Source organism: Saimiri boliviensis, chromosome 2 (genome assembly GCF_048565385.1).
Source record: "Saimiri boliviensis isolate mSaiBol1 chromosome 2, mSaiBol1.pri, whole genome shotgun sequence".
NCBI lineage: Eukaryota > Metazoa > Chordata > Mammalia > Primates > Cebidae > Saimiri > Saimiri boliviensis.
In genome coordinates this window covers 218,521,565-218,541,608 of record NC_133450.1, presented here as the reverse complement: position 1 = coordinate 218,541,608, position 20,044 = coordinate 218,521,565, and the positions used below count along the sequence as shown (strand labels likewise).

General features: G+C 35.4%; 1 protein-coding gene across 5 annotated transcripts in view; it reads right to left on the bottom strand.

Moving 5' to 3' along the window:
* The window catches only part of PBX3 (PBX homeobox 3), a 239,650-nt gene that overhangs the window by 129,511 nt on the left and 90,095 nt on the right, over positions 1-20,044 (bottom strand). Inside the window, exon 1 of one of the 5 annotated variants that reach the window (XM_074395352.1) lies at positions 1-14,966. This exon is cut by the window's left edge and continues 1,845 nt beyond it. The exons of the other annotated variants lie outside the window; for them this stretch is intronic. The gene's annotated coding sequence lies outside the window, so the exon portion shown is untranslated. Of the gene's footprint in view, positions 14,967-20,044 lie in introns of those variants that run through there. 5 annotated transcript variants of the gene reach the window in all.

Genomic DNA, 20,044 nt, shown 5'->3' with positions numbered 1-20,044 from the left:
ATAAGTCTTTTACTCAAATTTTTCATCTAAATTTTTGTTAACAGCAAAATAAAAGCTTCACTGAAAAGCACAAGCACTGAGGTCAAATTATTTCTACACATTCTCACTAAAGTGTTCCACACTAAACCAATACTGCAGTTTACTACACGTTTCTGAAATTAACTCCAACATCCAGAACAGTTAAGAGATCAACTTAATCTCCTTTGATTCTTTAACCAAGATAAGTCAATTCTGCCTACAGCAAAGTAAGCACTGCCCACTAAACAGCATTCTGAACAAAAGCTGGGCGTATGTACTATAGGCACTGCGAGCAAGCTCAAGACCAAAACAAGTCATACACCAGTAGAGCTATACTCCAGAGACTTCATTCTTTTCCTGTCTTCTCTGTCACTGAATAAACTGGGGTAAGACAACACTCCAGGGATGAAATAGCAAAAAGGAAGAAAAGTAGAATGGTTATAAATGTCCTGTTGCAACAGTTACGTACATAAAAATCCAGCCATGCATTTCTCTGGTGCCTACCACATCACAAGTTCAAGACAAAAAGCATAGTACCTAGGGGGTGCTAGATTAACACAAACAAAATAATCATCTACAACATTTCTCCTACACCCACAGAACCAAACATTAGCTAAGTCTGATTTTTAAAACACTGCCACAAATTATTTGTCAACTGTGAGAATAAATTTAAGTATCTGTATTTACCCAATTATTCAAATAGTTTAGAATCTAAAGGCTATACTGTTAGGACTTAGATAAAATTTGGTAACAAGTCCAAGTTCTACTACTTAAAAACTAGGTGACTTAGATAATTTATTAAACCTCTCTAGGCCTTAATTTCTTCATATGAAAAATAGGAATAATCAAACCAACCATAATAAATTTCACGCAAAGAGGCTATCATAGTCCCTAGCACATGATTAACCATAATAACTGTTAGTACATAATAACTTAAGAATTTTTAAAGCATAATATAGTTAGATGCTATGTAATGTTAATAATTGAACTAACAGAAATCAAAAGGCTATAAGACTCTGTGGAGACATAAGAGTAACAAACTTAAAATCAAACAACTTAAAATCAAACAAGCAAATAATTTCACAAAGGAGGTATACTCTGGGTTCAAACGCTTACTTTGGACTCTCCTTACAAGCCCTTTTCTGGCCAATTCAATTAAAATGAGGTTCAAAGGAAAGAATAAGAATGAAGGAATAACTCTGTAACATAAACATTTCTAGTCTTTGCCCTTCACCCTATTCATATATATGACTTCCCAAAAGATATATAGCATATTTTAAAACAAACGGTTTACAAGTAAAAGTTTTCTTGATATAGAAAGATAAAGAATACTAGTGTTACAAAATTACAATTGATGTGCCAAGGAGATCGAGGAGTTAAGAGAGAAAATGGCCAATTCTTTAAAGGAAAGAGGAAAAAAATCACTCAGAGAGTTAGCTATAGCTAAGGGATGAAATGTGTGTTAAAAGTCACTAATGAAGCTTTAGAAGCATATATAAGTAATAATATAAAAGCCAAGCAGAAAGGGCCAGAAAAAAATATGTTACTACACCTTTCGTGACACATTGCCCACAAGAAACAATTGCTAAAAGGCCAGTATACACAGGACAGCATTATTTGCATCTGACAGGAAGAACACTATTAAATAAATTCATTGCAAGTGGCATCTAAAACACAATGGACACATTTCCAACGTGCTAAAAAATAAAAAATTAAAAACTCCACCCTGAAAAATATTCTTCCTTTATTCCAAAGTTGTTTCCATCTACAGAAAAATCTTCTGGAAAACAGTTTAAATATCAGCATAATGCTAGACAAGTCACAATTATTCATCTTCACTGTTTACTATTTAAGATTTAAAAGAAAAAAAAGATAGGTCTGTGAACATGAAAAACATTTAAAAATCACTCTGCTGATACCCAGATTTATAAAGAGACATTTGAAGGCCCACTGTCCATAGTGCTCCCTGAAGCCCAGAAACAAGCACAAGATTGACAGATAATAGAACACTGCACTGGTTTCTTAAAGCTTTTGCTTTATACTAAGAATTTAAGATAGCAAAACACTCCAAAATAGAATATATATATATCAGATGTCAGGAGTACATTATCTCAACTCCATAAACAGGGAGGTCACTGAAAAGATAGTCTTGGAATGTTTAAGAATCATATCCCAACATCATCCCTTTCTCTTATGCTTTCCTCAGTCTTTAACTTGTTCTTATCCATACGATGTATACACTTGGATGTGATCCAGTAATCCAAAACCATGCATATCCAAAACATCTTCCCTAACTTTCTTATCAGAGACCAGAGAACCAAATGGCTCTCATTTCCAAGCTTTTAAACTCCCCATAAATCTTTGGCTTTTCTCTCTGTGTCTACATTAGACCTTGCTAATTTTATTGTGAAGAAGTTACATTAGTTCAACCAGCACAACTGGAGTTTAAAACGTAACTACTTGGTAACCAGTGCTTCTCTCTATACTTATTCCTTCCATTTATCCTTCACTTTTAGAATCTTATTTCTCAAGAATTATATTAATACAATTAGCATTTGTTGAGCACCTATTACATCTCAAGAATACCTAATATGTTCTCTCATTAAAACATTCATTAGCCGAGATCGTGCCATTGCACTCCAGCCTGGGTAACAAGAGTGAAACTCTGTCTCAAAAAAAAAAAAAAGAAATTCAATCTCACTAAAGGTATATGTGAGGGAAGTTATATGTGTTTGGAATGTGAAAGACAAAGACTGGAAGTATTTCTATTATAGGGTTATTTCTTTTTCCTTCCTTTTTCTTTGGAACTTCATTCTAATTGAATTGCCATGAAAAAGACATTGACTTACTCAATACACAGATTTGAACAAGTGAAAAATCTTCTGAATCTGAGTACAGTCCTCTTTATTCATCACCATGTTGCCTCTTGATTCCTCAAATCTACAACAATAAATGAGATTTAACTGGTTCTCACCTCAAAAATTATCATTAATAGTTGTAGCCTATCTATTGAGTATCCTCTGTGTGTAAAGTGCTTGACTATGTTTTCACGCACAATTTTATTTAATTGTCACAGCTACTCTATGAAGAAAGCACTATAATTATCACCATTTTAGAGATTTTAAAAGTGAAACACAGAAAGCTAATTTTAAGTTACTTCCTCAAGGCAACCTAACTGGGAAATAGTGAAACTGAAGCCCAAAACCAGGTCTGAATGATTCCAAATCCCATATTCTGAACCATTCCCTTCTGTGTGTTAAGCTCTTCCAGAAATTCCCATCCTAACTTGCTGCCTTCATTTTTTCTTCTACCCTGGCAAAAACTTCTATCACTTTCCTGGAAAATCTAACACTTCCTTCCAAAAATCCATTTCTTTCTGCCTGCAAAATTCTACTTTATTCTTTTCATTTTATAAAACCTTCCCAGATTAGTGCTATACATTTCTAACCTAGACCTAGTTAGTACCAGCCATGATTCCTGGCCTTTGTTCTCTCCAAATGTTTCATCCTTTGGTACAAAGAGCTAGTGTTATCTATCTATATTTTTGTCACTTGACATTAGCAGAAACCAATTTAATCTTGTAAATAACAAAGAACAAGTTGCAGCACTAGCAATCAAGAGACAATTATATTAGGTAAGTAAATTGATTATATCCTAAGAATGTGATTTGACAGATTTTTCATATCCTGCAAAGTATATCTTCCTATCATTTCCCATTTACAGTCCAAAGCTTCTTGTCTACCAAAATACACCTAAAGTTCTGTGGCTATCAAGGAGCTGCAAGCTGAGTAACTACAAATGGGAAGCAGTTTGCAGTGTGATGTACCAACCACTCATATAAATTATAGAGGTCTCTTGAAAATTGTGAGAGCAAGAATCTACTGTCCAAAGTGGACTTAGAAGATGCCAGTGCAGCGGTTCATCCCTGTTATCTTAGCACTTTGGGACACCAACACAGGAGGTTCACTTGAGCTAGGCCAACATAGTAAGCCCTGGCCAACATAGTAAGACCCTGTCTCTACCAAAAAATTTAACAATTATCCAAGCATGGTGGTGCACACCTGTAATCCAAGCTACTCAGGAGGCTAAGGCAGGAGAATCCCTTGAACACAGGAGGCTGCAGTAAGCACTGCATTTCAGTCTGGATGACAGAACTGAGCCCTGTCTCAAAAACAAAAACAAAAGAAAGAAAAGATCATGTATCTTTTTTTTCCATACATTATCAAATATTTGGCATTGGCTCTGCTATTAGAATGTTTCTATCTACCATTTCAAAACAGCAGCACAGACCCAGAATGCACCCTTTGGTTGCTATCTTTTGAAAAAATAATCAACAAAACAAAGATTATAATTTTTGAGATCTTTACTATTTAGGAAAATAAACTATAGAACAATTCAAAGTGACCCTTTATTAACCTTAAGTATTATCATTTAGATTCCTCTTAAAGTATATTTTCATTAACATTTTAAATATAGATTTATTTTAAATTTTAAATCTATATTTAAAATATAATATTTTAAATATAGATTAAATATAAATTAAAAAAAAAAAAAAACTACATTTTTAAGTCTCTTTCCAATTCTTGACCCCAAACACCTTGTTTTCCTCCAGAGACAAATAGTATCATGTTTCTTGTATACTCTTCTGAAAAAATATATATACACATATATATATACACACACACATACACACATATATATATACATGCGTATATTTGTGGGACATATGTATACACACATAAGTACACATTTCTATTATTTTTCCTATATCCAATATACATGTATATAATACATACATATACCATCATGTACTAAACTTTCTGACTTAACATAGCTTGTAAACTGGCTCTGTATTAGTGCATACAGAGTTTCATAATTCTCTTCCATAGGCTGCATAGTATTACACTGAATGGGAATAACATAATTTAACCAGCCCTCTATTGTTAAACATTTAGGTGGCTTCCAAGCTTCTACTATTCCAACCAATACTATAAGTATCTTTGAACACATACATTTCTTACATGCAAATATGTATGAAGGGTAAATTCCAAGAATTACAACTGCTAGATAAAGGATTATGACATTTAAATTTTGATAGATACTGACAAATTGCCCTCAAAGAAAAGTTTGTACCAATTTATGTTCCCACTGGCAATTTCTAAGAGTCTTTATGCGAGTTCTCTATCACACTGTTACCATACTTCTTGATCTCTGCTAATATGACAGATAAAAAAAATAGTAGCTCAGGGAAGTTTTACTTTGTTTTGACTCTTTTTTAAAAATTTTATGGATACATAGTAGTTTTACATATTTATGGTAGAATATTTCCATGCAAGCATACAATGTGTAATAATCAAATAAGGGTGACTAGAATATCCATCATCTTAAACATTTATCATTAGTTTATGCTGGGAACACTCCAGTGTCACGCTTACAGATATTTTGAAATATACAATAGACTACTGTTAACTATAGGTCGCCTTACTGTGCTACCAAACGCTAGATCTTATTCCTTTTAATCGTATTTTTGTACCCTTTAACCAACACCTTTTTAGCACCCCCTCCCTGACTACCTACCTTTCCCACTTTCCAGCAACCATCATTCTGCTCTATCTCCACAAGATCAATTTTTTTAGCTTCCACATACCAGTGAGAACATGGGATATTTGTGTTGCTGTGCCTGACTTAATTCACTTAACATAATGTCCTCTCATTCCATCCATGTTGTTACAAATGACAAGATTCCATTCTTTCTTTTTCATGATTGAATGATATTCCATTATGTATTAATATATGTATCACATATATAAAAAAAAAACACAGGCAAAAAAATTTTTGTTGTTGTTGAGACAGTTTCACTCTTGTCACCTAGGCTGGAGTGCAGTGTGGCGTGATCTTGACTCACTGCAACCACCACATCCCAAGTTAGGCACCTATCATCACACCTAGCTAATTCTTTGTATTTTTTGTAGAGATGAGGTTTTGCTGTGTTGGGCAGGCTGGACTCGAACTCCTGATCTCAGGTGATCCGTCTACCTCAGCCTCTCAAAGTGCTAGGATTACGGGTATGAGCCACCTGGCAGAGATTTAAATATTTCACAAAAAAAGTAAAAATAATTATCCAGACGTGATAGCTTATGCCTGTAATCCCAGCATTTTGGGAGACAGAGGCAGGCGAATCACCTGAAGTCAAGAGTTCAAAACCAGCTTGGCCAACATGGTTAAACCTGTCTCTACTAAAAATACAAAAATTAGCCAGGTGCAGTGTTGGCACCTATAATCCCAGCTACTCAGGCAGCTGAGACAGGAGAATCACTTGAGCCAGGCAGGTGGAGGTTTCAGTGAGCCAGCCAAGATCATACCTCATTGCACTCCAGCCTGGGCAACAGAGTGAGACTCAGTCTCAGAGAGAGAGAGAGAAAGAGAGAGAGACAGAGAGAGAGAGAGAGAGAGAAAGAAAGGTAAAAATAATTGATCCATTCCAAGTCTTAGCAACTATCACATCAATGTACCACCTTAAAAACTTGTTGAAAGGTGACATATTTAGAGATTTTGTTTCCCTCTTCATTCCTACTTCTCTGTCTCCACTCATATTTTTCCTTCTCTTATAGAAACCTTCCCAAACTACTCTTTCTGAAGTCTCCCCCACCCCAGTCAATATTTCATAACGTTTATCATGCTTTGAAATTATTCTGTTTATTGACTTATTTATTATCTGTCTCCCTGCACTTAACTGTATGGTTTTTCAGGGCAGCATACTTGTCAGCCATGTTCATTGCTGTATTCCCAACATCTAGAAAAATCTCTGGCTCAGAGAAGGTGAGCAGTGTTTATCCAATTACTGATACTATTAAAAGTTAAACTGAAATTGGAGCCCTCTTGGAGTGCGGGTAGAAATATAAAATGGTACAATTTGGAAGAGTCTGGCAGTCCCTCAAAGGTTAAGCAATTCCATTCTGAGGTATATACCAAAGAAAAATGAAAATATATATCCACACAAAAACTATACACAAATATTCATAATAGCATTATTCAAAATAGCCAAAAGTTTTAGACAACCTAAAACTTTTTAGCTTCAAGTACTCTGCAAGCCTCCTTTGAAAGAAACCGTACTACAAAAAGTTCCTAGAAAGTAAATTTAGTGTAAATAGTAAATGCACAGAATTTGAAATCAGAAACATTTATTTTTGTTCTGTTCTGTTTTGTTTTGTTTTGTTTTGTTTTTTTGAGACGAAGTCTTGCTCTGACGCCCAGACTGGAGTGCAGTGGCGCGATCTGGGCTCACTGCAATCCCCATCTCCCGGGTTCAAGCTATTCCCCTGCCTCAGCCTCCTAAGTAGCTGGGACTACAGGCATGCACCACCACACCTGGCTAATTTTTTGTACCTTTTTAGTAGAGACAGGGTTTCACCATGGCCAGGATGGTCTCAATCTCCTGACCTCATGATTTAGTCTCCCAAAGTGCTGGGATTACAGGCGTGAGCCACCGTGCCCAAACACATTTCAGTTTTAAATCCACCTCTGTCACTTATTAGCCACATAACCTTAGGTTAATCCTCAAGTTTTACTAATCCACAAATTTTCTAATCTATAAAATAAGGATAATACAAATTTATGGTGGTATTATGAGGATTCGGCAACATTTTATATATATATATATATATATACATATATTTGTTTTAAGACAGCATCTCCCTCTGTGGCCCAGGCTGGAATGTGGTGGCATGGTGCAATCTAGGCTCATTGCAACCTCCACATCTCAGGCTCGGGTGATCCTCCTCAGCCTTCTAAGTGGCTGAGACTACAGGTGTCAACCACCATGCCTGGCTAATTTTTCTACTTTTAGAAGAGACGAGTTTCTCCATGTTGCTCAGGCTGGTCTCAAACTCCTGAGTTCAGGCAATCTGCCTGCCCTGTCCTCACGAAGTGCTGGGATTACAGGTATGGGCCATCACACCCGGTCAATTTTTTCATTACCAGTACATACTTGACATATTGCAGGAACTCAGTAAACACAAACTTCTTCTCCCTATTTGCTCCCCTTTCTAATTGTACTTCAATAATTAAGGGCCAAGGATAAAGCTCAAAGAAATTTTCCTTAAGCCAAGTTGCATGCTATAGCATCAAAAAGGTAATAATTACACAGTGGTTAAGATTACACAGACACTGAACTTTCTGAAATGACATAACAATATAGGTATTTTCAAGTCTCACCAAACTCCCTCACAAAACCAGATAGGGCCAACAGTAAAAAATAAACACAAAGATGACATTTCCTACAAAAGCAGGTGACAAGGAATCCCTTCCAAACCCTGGAATTATAGATAGGTATGGCCAAAAGCACCCAAGAGCAGCTATACCCATTATCAGTACCTATATGAAGCAGTGGAGGTAACAAATAAATACCCACAAAGCAAAAAAGACCAATACTATTATATGTGAGACTCTAAGCAAGTGAATCTGAGAACATTCGCTTGCCATTCAGGCTCTAAGCCATGAGGAAAAACAATCATAAGAACAGAAAAACTAATTAAATGATATAATTGCTTACCTCTTCAATGAAATATAATTTGAGGACCCACTCCCAAAAAACTGCACAGAAAGTTTTAAATTCAGTCAGTAGTCAATTGTTATTTGGAAACCATTATATATTTATAATAATTGTAGAATATATCAAATAAGTAATTATCTTAATTTTGTTAAGAATAAAATTTTTGTCATAAAAGATATGCAAGTATAAAATCTAAGAAGTGAAACCCTGTAATCTTACATTTGAATTAGAATTATCAATGTCAGCTCATTTACCGCCTCTCTTTTCCTAAAAGCAAACAACATAGGAACAATAAGTATAGTTAAGGCTCATATTTTGGTCTTTGTATATCACTCGTCAATAAAAAGAACCCTGGCTCTTTGAAGAAATGGCAGATTCCATGTCTAGTGGAGGAAATGTACAGGATGAGCCTGGCATGTTTTGGTGTGCCAGAAAGTAAGAAGCTATAAAAGCTAATAATGGAGTCTTGTCAGAAGGACATTGTAGCCAGCTTCAAGGGACTCTCACTGGACAAATGTGGGACAATTTGAGCATCAAAAAGTATAATGCCTGAAACTGATTAAAACACACTACACATACAAAAAGCCAACACTTCATAACTACTAAAATAAAGATCAAAAATTATATACCACTTGAGGATACTAAGGCACTACCTCATTACTCTGGAAATTGATTAAATTAAAGGGAAGAATTAAACATTTTATATGGCCTTTCCAGTATGAATTGCATTTCTGGGTAACCAAATAGCCCTAGTGAATGGAATAAAGCTCTTTTAAAATGTTCTGGCTAATGAATGCAGAAAGAATAACTTAACTAGACCATCTTCAATGCCTAAGAAATTCAGTAATCCAGGTACTGGGTCATCCATAGATGGTAAAACAACTAGGTGAAAAAATGGGAAACTTTACAGTGAAGAAATCAAGCTGGCACTGCCTAATCCAGTGATCAGTCTTAGCACTGCAAAAAGTAAGATAACTAAAGGTTGTGGCTGATTTGATGCATTATGAATCTAATCAAGCATTTAGATCCAATTCTAGTCTAGAAGAAATTCAGGGAATAGAAGCGTAAATTAAATACTGCCACGAGGAAATAGCCAATCTAGAATTGGGGCATTCTATAGGATACCCATTCCAATTTTTCCAACAAGTCAATGGTATATGAAAAAGGACAGGTGGGTGGGAGAGAGGGAAGGAGGTAAGAAATTTGAATCTGCAGGGAGATACGAAACAAGTATAACATATAAGTGGTTAAAGCTGACTGATGGTTATATAGGAGTTCATTGTACTCTACTTTTGTGTATTTGGAGGAAGTTTTATATTAAAAAGTAAGATATGTAGACAAATGAACAACAACAAAAACACACACACACACACAATGACTTAGAACAGACAACTAGAGTTTGAATCCTAACTCTACACTTAATGTGTGAATGTGGACAAGTTATTTCACTTATTTCAACATGGTTCTCCAAAACAAGAAGGCAAGATTGGAAAAAAAAAAAAAAAAAAGAGTAAAAAGAACAAAACCTCCAAGAAATAGGGGATTATGTGAAAAGACCTAATCTACGTTTGATAGGTGTACCTGAATGTGACACAGACAATGAATCCAAGCTGGAAAACACTCTTCAGGATATTACCCAGGAGACTTCCCCAACCTAGCAAGGCAGGCCAATACTCAAGTCCAGGAAATACAGAGAACACCACAAAGATACTCCTCAAGAAGAGTAACCCCAAGGTACATAATCGTCAGATTCACCAGGGTTGAAATGAAGGAAAAAATGCTAAGGGCAGCCAGAGAGAAAGGTCAGGTTACCCACAAAGGGAAGCCCATCAGACTCAACAGCGGATCTCTCAGCAGAAACCCTACAAGCCAGAAGGGAGTGGGTGCAATATTCAACATCCTTAAAGAAAAGGACTTTCAACCTGGAATTCGATATCCAGCCAAACTAAGCTTCACAAGTGAAGGAGAAAGAAAATCCTTCATGAACAAGCAATTGCTGAGAGATTTCATCACCACCAGGCCTACCTTACAAGAGCTCCTGAAAGAAGCACTAAACATAGAAAGGAACAACCAGTACCAGCCACTCCAAAAACATACCAAATAGTAAAAAGCACTGAAACAATGAAGAAACTGTGTCAACTAATGGGCAAAACAACCAGCTAGCATCAAAATGGCAGGATCAAATTCATACATAACAATATTAATTTTAAATGTAAATGGGCTAAATGCCCCAATCAAAAGACACAGACTGGCAAACTGGTTAAAAAGTCAAAAACTATCGGTGTGCTATATCCAGGAAACCCATTCAAGGACACAGACAGGCTCAAAATAAAGGGATGGAGGAAGATTTATCAAGCAAATGGAGAGCAAAAAAAAAAAAAAAAAGGAGGATTACAATCCTAGTCTCTGATAAAATAGCCTTTAAACCAACAAAGATCAAAACAGACAAAGAAGGGCATTACATAATGGTAAAAGGATCAATGCAACAAGAAGAGCTAACGATCCTAAATATATACGCACCCAATACAGTAGCACCCAGATACATAAAGCAAGTTCTTAACGACCTACAAAGAGACTTAGACTCTCACACAATAATAGTGGGAGACTATTATTAACACTCCACTGTCAATATTAGACAGACAGATCAACGAGACAGAAAATTAACAAGGATATCCAGGACTTGAACTCAGATCTGGACCAAGCAAACCTAATAGACATTTACAGAACTCTTCACCACAAATCGACAGAATATACATTCTTCTCAGCACCACATCACACCTACTCTAAAATTAACCACATCATTGGAAGTAAATCACTCCTCAGCAAATACAAAAGAACAGAAATCGGCCAGGCGCGGTAATCCTAGCACTTTGGGAGGCCGAGGTGGGTGGATCACGAGGTCAAGAGATTGAGACCATCCTGGTCAACATGGTGAAACCCCGTCTCTACTAAAAATACAAAACATTAGCTGGGCATGGTGGCATGTGCCTGTAATCCCAGCTACTGAGGAGGTTGAGGCAGGAGAATTGCCTGAACCCAGGAGGCGGAGGTTGCGGTGAGCCGAGATCGCGCCATTGCACTCCAGCCTGGGTAACAAGAGTGAAACTCCGTCTCAAAAAAAAAAAAAACAGAAATCATAACAAACAGTCTCTCAGACCACAGTGCAATCAAATTAGAACTCAGGATTAAGAAACTAACTCAGAACCGCACAACTTCGTGGAAACTGAACAACTAGCTCTTGAATGTTGACTAGATAAACAATGAAATGAAGGCAGAAATAAAGATGTTCTTTGAAACCAAAGAGAACGAAGACACAATGTACTAGAATCTCTGGGACACATTTAAAGCAGTGTCTAGAGGAAAATTTACAGCAATAAATGCCCGCATGAGAAGCAAGGAAAGATCTAAAATCGACACCCTATCATCAAAATTGAAAGAGCTACAGGAGCAAGATCAAAAAAAAAAACCTCAAAAGCTAGCAGAAGACAAGAAATAACTAAGATCAGAGCAGAACTAAAGGAGATACAGACACAAAAAAACTCTTCAAAAAAATCAATAAATCCAGGAGCTTGTTTTTTGAAAAAATCAACAAAATAGACTGCTGGCCAGATTAATAAAAAAGAATAGAGAGAAGAATCAAATAGATGCAATAAAAAACAATAAAAGGAATATCACCACCGATTCCACAGAAATACAAACCACCATCAGAGATTACTACAAACAACTCTATGCACACAAACCAGTAAACCTGGAAGAAATGGATAAATTCCTGGACACTTGCACTCTCCCAAGGCTAAATCAGGAAGAAGTCAAAACCCTGAATAGACCAATAACGAAGGCTGAAGTTGAGACAGCAATTAATAGCCTACCAACCAAAAAAACCTGAGGTCCAGATGGGTTCACAGCCGAATTCTACCAGACATACAAAGAGGAATTGATACCACTCCTTCTGAAACTATTCCAAACAATCCAAAAAGAAGGAAACCTTCCCAAAGCATTTTATAAAACCAACATCATCCTGATGCCAAAACCCGGCAGAAACTCAAAAAAAGAAAACTTCAGGCCAATATCCATGATGTTTATCCAGGATAAACATAATCTACCACATAAACAGAACCAAAGACAAAAACCACATGATTATCTCAATAGATGCAGAGAAGGCCTTCAACAAAATTCAACAGCACTTTATGCTAAAAACTCTCAATATCGACAGAATGTATCTCAAAATAATAAAAGCTATTTACAATAAACCCACAGCCAACATCATACTGAATGGGCAAAAACTGGAAGCATTCCCTTTGAAATCTGGCACTAGACAAGGAGGTCCTCTCTCATCACTCCCATTCAATATAGCATTGGAAGTTCTAGCCAGAACAATCAGGCAAGAAAAAGAAATAAATGGTATTGAATTAGGAAAGAATGAAGTCAAGCTGTCTCTATTTGCAGATGACATGATCGTATATTTAGAAGACCCCATCCTCTCAGCACAAAGTCTCCTGAAACTGATAAGCAACTGCAGCAAAGTCCCAGAATACAAAATAGATGTGTAGAAATCACAAGCATGCCTATACACCAATAACAGACTCAGAGAGCCAAATCCAAAATGAACTGCCATTCACAATTGCTACAAAGAGAATAAAATACCTAGGAATACAACTAACAAAGGATGTAAAGAACCTCTTCAAGGAGAACTACAAACCACTATTCAAGAAAATAAGAGAGGACACAAACAAATGGAAAAACATTTCATGCTCATGGTTAAGAAGAATCAATACAGTGAAAATGGCCATACTGTGCAAAGTAATTTATAGATTCAACGTTATCCCCATCAAGCTACCTATGACCCTCTTCACAGAACTGGGAAAAAACCACCTTAAACTTCATATGGAACCAAAAGAGAGCCTGCAAAGCCAAGCCAATTCTGAGCAAAAAGAGCAAACCTGGAGGCATCACACTACCTGACTTCAAACTATACTACAAGGCAACAGAAATCAAAACAGCATGGTACTGTTGCCGAAATAGAGATAGAAACCAACGGAACAGAAAAGAGGCCTCAGTGGCAATGCCACACATCTACAACCATCTGATCTGTGATAAACCTGACAAAAACAAGCAATGGGGAAAGGATTCCCTGTTTAATAAATGGTGTTGGGAAAACTGGCTAGCCATGTACAGAAAGCAGAAACTGGACCCCTTCCTGACACCTTACACTAAAATTAATTCCAGATGGATTAAAGACTTAAACGTAAGACCTAACACCATAAAAGCCCTAGAAGAAAACCTAGGCAAAACCATTCAGGACATAGGCACAGGCAAGGACTTCATGACTAAAACACCAACATGACAACACTTTTTGTTGCATTGGCAACAAAAGCCAAAATAGACAAATGGGATCTAATTAAACTCCAGAGCTTCTGCACAGCAAAAGAAACAATCATTAGAGTGAACTGGCAACCAACAGAATGGGAAAAAATTTTTGCAATCTACCCATCTGACAAAGGGCTGATATCCCAGAATCTACAAAGAACTAAAACAGATTTACAAGAAAAAAAAAAAAAAAAAACATTCAAAAGTGGGCAAAGGACAAGAACACACTTTTCAAAATAAGACATTTATGAGGCCAAAAAACATGAAAAAATGTTCATCATCACTGGTCATTAGAGAAATGCACATCAAAACTACATTGAGATACCATCTTATGCCAGTTAGAATAGGGATCATTAAAAAACCTGGAGACAACAGACGCTGGAGAGGATGTAGAGAAATAGGAACACTTTTTACACTGTTGGTGGGAGTGTAAATTAGTTCAACTATTGTGGAAGACAGTGTGACGATTCCTCAAGGACCCAGAAATAGAAACTATTTGACTCAGCAATCCCATTACTGGGTATATATCCAAAGGATTATAAATCATTCTATTATAAAGACACATGCACATGGATCTTCACTGTGGCACTCTTTACAATAGCAAAGACCTGAAACCAACCCAAATGGCCATCGATGATAGACTAGACAAGGAAAATGTGGCACATGTACACCATGGAATACCATGCAGCCATCATGCAGCCATAAAAAACAATGAGTTTGTGTCCTTTGTAGGGACATGGATGAATCTGGAAACCATAATTCTCAGCAAACTGACACAAGAACAGAAAAGCAGATACTACATGTTCTCACTCATAGGCGGGTGTTGAACAATGAGAACACATGGACACAGGGAGGGGAGCATCACACACTGTGATCTGTTGAGGGGGAATAGGGAAGGGACAGAGGCAGGTAGGGAGGTTGGAGAAGAATAATATGGAAGGAAATGCCAAATATAGGTGATGGGGGTATGGAGGCTGCAAACCACATTTCCATGTACTTACCTATGCAACAATCCTGCATGTTTTGCACATGTACCCCAGAACCTAAAGTACAATTTTATATATATATATATATATATATATATATATATATATATATAAAGAGAATTATTTTATAATTAAAACCAAAACAAAACCTAAAATGCAATAAAAAAAAGAAGTGCCTTTCACCCTCTGCCATGATTGTGAGACCTTCCTCAGCTACGTGAAACTGTAAGTCCAATTAAACTTCTTTCTTTTGTAAAAAAAGAAAAAAAAAAAACCAAAACAGTGAAAAAAATGGTTCTCCTTCTATAAAATGGGAAAAATATTACCTACATTTACCAAATTTGAATGAGGTAACAGACAAAATGTGTCTATTAAAAGCCCAGTACATAAAGAGCCCAGTAAACATTAACCATTGTCATAATTAGCATTATTATTATTATTATAGAGGATATGATAGCAAAGGCCTCTATATAGTTCTTTATATAAGTGGCCAATTTGAGGGGTTCAAAATTCTTACTTCATTTTCAAAAACACATATAACACAAATATAAAACACCTATAAATACTTTCCCTTTTCTATTATTCAGCTTTTTGAAAATTAATAAGCACAAACATTACTATCACCAATATAACATTAAAGAAGTTCGTTTGTGGCCAGGTGCAGTCGCTCATGCCTACAATCCCAGCACTCTGGGAGGCCGAGGTGGGCAGGAGTTTGAGACCGGCCTGACCAACATGGACAAACCCCATCTCTACGAAAAATACAAAATTAGCCAGGCATGGTGGCGCATGCCTGTAATCCCAGCTACTTGAGAGGCTAAGGCAGGAAAATTGCTTGAACCTGGGGGGTGGAGATTGCAGTGAGCTGAGATGTGCCACTGCACTCCAGCCTGGGCAACGAGAGCAAAACTCCATCTCAAAAAAAATAAAACAAGTTGATTTGTTTGAAATTTTATGCTATACTTTTGTTATATTTAACTGACACAAGTGCTAACAATATATCTATAATTCTTCATAGTTCTATCATTAAATTTAAATTTTCCTTAACATGACCAACAAAATAGATTATATACCTAATAGCAAATCTAAGAAAAATGCAATTTTTTCAACTAAAAATTGAAAATATTCTCATTTCTAAACAAAATCAGTTCGACGCTTACGTAATATGCTTTAGATAGCACAAAATAACCTTTTAGTAAAAAAAATTATACTAAACTCTACAGTGCTGAGGCAACTGATAAATTTTTCCTTTCACTTTTAATCAAGCTTCCTGTTGTAAGAGCTCAGCAGACAGTGACGCGAGACACTGCCTCCCAACTTCAGTTCACCTTTGCAGTTCCACAAGGGACACCATGTCAAGATTGTTCAGCTTTTTTGATGAGTGCTGCGTGGGTAACTAATGTGTAAATGCAGATACGTATAGAAAGCAGTTTTGACAGTGATGTATTGCAACTGGTTCCAGATGTCGGTAAGGGATGCTTGGCCAGGCATCTGGGGCTCCATTGCTACGGAGCAGCACCAGGACCAAACCAGTTTTGAAAAGACCGTGACACTCTTAATTCTTCAATTAGAATCTTCTTAAAACAATTATTTTGCTTCTCTTCTTTCAAAAAAACACTAAAATATTACTGCTCTGTTGTTCATTTTATTAAAGAAAAGGGCTGACATAACAAGCCTAATAATTTGGCTTTCAAATGAATCTTCAAAGTGAATGGAAGGAATATTAAAAACGAAGCACATATTCATCTCTTATAATGAGGTTTTTAACTAAATTGTACCAAAACTTGCATACGTACAAAACTTTAAAGCAACCCCTGACTAGCAAATTAAACGTTGAGATTACTCACCTAACATTAGAATTCTTAAGAATATCATCATAAATATTATACATATGATAATTAGAGGACAAATGAGCAAGCCTATTTTCTCTTGTTGTTCATAAACTTGACAAGTGTATATTAGCTAAAGAAAATGTACCTCAGTTGCACTTGACTTTAAAAACTAAATAACGAATCTTGTATTGATGTATTTTCCAGAATAAAATTCTGGAAAAGGAAGAATGACAAGCAGCATGTGAATAAATGAATTTCTGGCCCACTGGCTAATGAAATGCAGTAAGATGTACACAAAAATTCCAAAGTCAAAATACATTATTACAATTATGCAATGAATAGCCTTTAATGTTTAAAATTGATAAAGTTGCCCTTTCTACACACAAAAAAAATGTTGTAGCGCAGCTCCAACACAAGCATTTGGTCTGATGGGAGTTTTTTCAAACAACCTGTCTGTCTTCCTCTTCTTTCAGTACCAGACTCCCGGCTCCAATCAAAAAACCTCTCAGGGGATCACCTACAGCTACATTCTCACCATGTGGTTTTGATATAAGGCATTTTCTCATTGATCAAGGGAGCTGCAGAAGCATGTGTTCTGTTTATCCTAGAACAAAGAAGGTGACTTACATTACTGATGTTCAGAATCAAATCAAAGGTTTTGAAATACTTTTAATAGGAATGGAATAAAGGCAAACAAATCTGTCAAATGATGTTTAGAACTCAATGTTCCTTTTGATTTCCTAACAAATTGAATAAATTGAACATTCTAAACACATTACCAAACTTGTGAGAAGACCTTGTGGTCAATAACTTCCTATCATAAATAAATTGTTTAACCATAGCCCAAAGTTACTAGGTTTGGTCTGATATGACATGATATGCCAATTGAGGGTAGACAGTAGTTTTAAGAAGTGACCAATCTTATTTTTTCCTGACAAATCATGAAATGTTTTCCTAACCTTGCATTTTCTTAAATGACCAACTGGTAAAATTTTATTACTGGCTTAGAATACAGAATGGTGCAAGACAACAGAAGAGCTATAAACTATTCATTCCAATCTCCCTTTTTATAGGGCTCTGTTATGACAAATCATTACTGTGTCTTGGTTTTTGTTCTATTCCTAATAAATTATGTTTAACAAATAAAAATATACTTTAATATAGCACTTAAATTAAACCATTTGTTGCTGTAAACTACAGAAAATTTGTCTAGGCAGTACAATTATAAATATACATATCAGATCTGATAGGCTAAAAGCAAAATTATTACCCAGTGAAAATATGATACAAATGTATTTAACCGAATGACTTTTGTGTTTTATCTTGTTGGTTTACTAATAATTCAAAGTAAATCCTCTGGACAGCAAACTAATACTTCTAAAAATACAAAACACACATCACTATATCCAGCAAAAGTCCAAACCTAGGGACTACTAATAATTTGTAACCAGCAAATAAGGACACAGATGACTAAGGTCCTAGATAAATTTAATTCTGATCCTTCAAAAATAAATGTAGTTCCAGAACAAACATCTATATCAAACAGTCTTAGTGCTGGTAGCAATGTAAGTTGTTACAACCACTTCAGAAAGCAATTTGGCAACATCAAGTAAAGCTGGATATACATATGCTCTATAAACCCCATAATTCTATTCCTAGTTACATACCTCAGAGAAATTACTGCATATTAACAAAAATATGTGTATAAGCACGCTTATAATACCAGAGTTTCAGACAAAATGTAAGCATCCATCAATAGTAAAATGAATGTGAAGTTCATCTGCATGGTAGAATACTACAAAGCAGGTAAAACTAATCAATTCACAGGTACCAAAATGAATACAGTACATGTTGAAAACTGGTGAACAAAAAAATCAAGTTACAAAAAGATATATAGTATGAATATACTATATATAGGTATTATATAGGTGTATATACACACATTATATTTGTTCATACTAAAATTATTAACATTATTTGTAAATACACATATATGTAGTAAATGCATTTTTCAGATAAGAAGAATATGTACCAACCATAAGATAAATAGGTACTAATTTGGGGTAGGAAAGTTAGTGAGCTGAAGGGATGGGAAACCTTCAAACATATGTAAATGGGTATTTTTAAAAAATAAATGTCTAAAGCAGAGGTGGCAAAATGTAAACATTTATTAAATTTAACAGGAAGAAATAAAAGCCTATGTGTTTCAAGTATTTCATAAGCAAAAATTAAAATGCAAAAAGTCCATATACCCTACATGGTGGGCCTTTACTTCAGAATTACCACCAATACTTCATTCAAATACACTCATGTATATATTGCATAATTTTATTAGGTTAAAAATTATGCCCAAATTTCACATGTTGTCATTTACATGTGGGAACCAAAAAAAGCTGATCTCACAGAGGTAGAGAATAGAGTGCCAGATACCAGAGACTGGGAACGATGTGGGTGGAAGAGGTGGATAAAGAGAGATTGGTTAATGAGTACAAACATACAGTTAAATAAAGAGTATAATTTCTATTGTTTGATAGCAGGATAGTGACTACAGTTAGCAAGAATATGTGGTATACTTCAAAGTAGCTAGAAGAAAGAACTTGGAACTTTTACCAAACATGTAGAAATAATAAATACTCAAGTTGATGGATATCTTAAATACTCTTGACTTGATCATTACACATTCTATGCATGCAACAAAATGTCACATGTACACCATAAATATATAAAGTATTATCCATCAATTAAAAAAATATGTCCATAATTCAGGGTCAGAGTAATCCATTCTTCTGAATAAAGTAATCACACAGTAAGTTTAACTATCTAAATACTTAGTACTGGCCTTACCATTATTATATTTTTCAAAAATTTAATATATCTTATGCATTCATAAGATACATTTTCAAAGAAAAACAATTGGGTGTCATCACACAATAAGTTGAACTATCTAAATACTTAGTATTGACATTACCATATTATGTTTATCAACTATATCTTATGCATTCATTAAATATATTTTCAAAGAAAAAAATCCCATAATCACCAATAACCCTTCATTAATTGGTGAATATTCCAAACAAGCTAGAGTCAATAAGACTTATAATATCTGATTTTCAATTCTGTCTGAACTTCACATAAAAATATTTTGAGGATAAAGGCAGGTTATTCCTATATCGTTTCTGACAATCAAGATATGACAATAGTAAATAAATTATTTGAATTTAAAGTTAGGAAGCATTTCTTTTTCAAGGAATCCTGTATGTGAAAGAATTGAGCCATGAAAAATGTTAAAA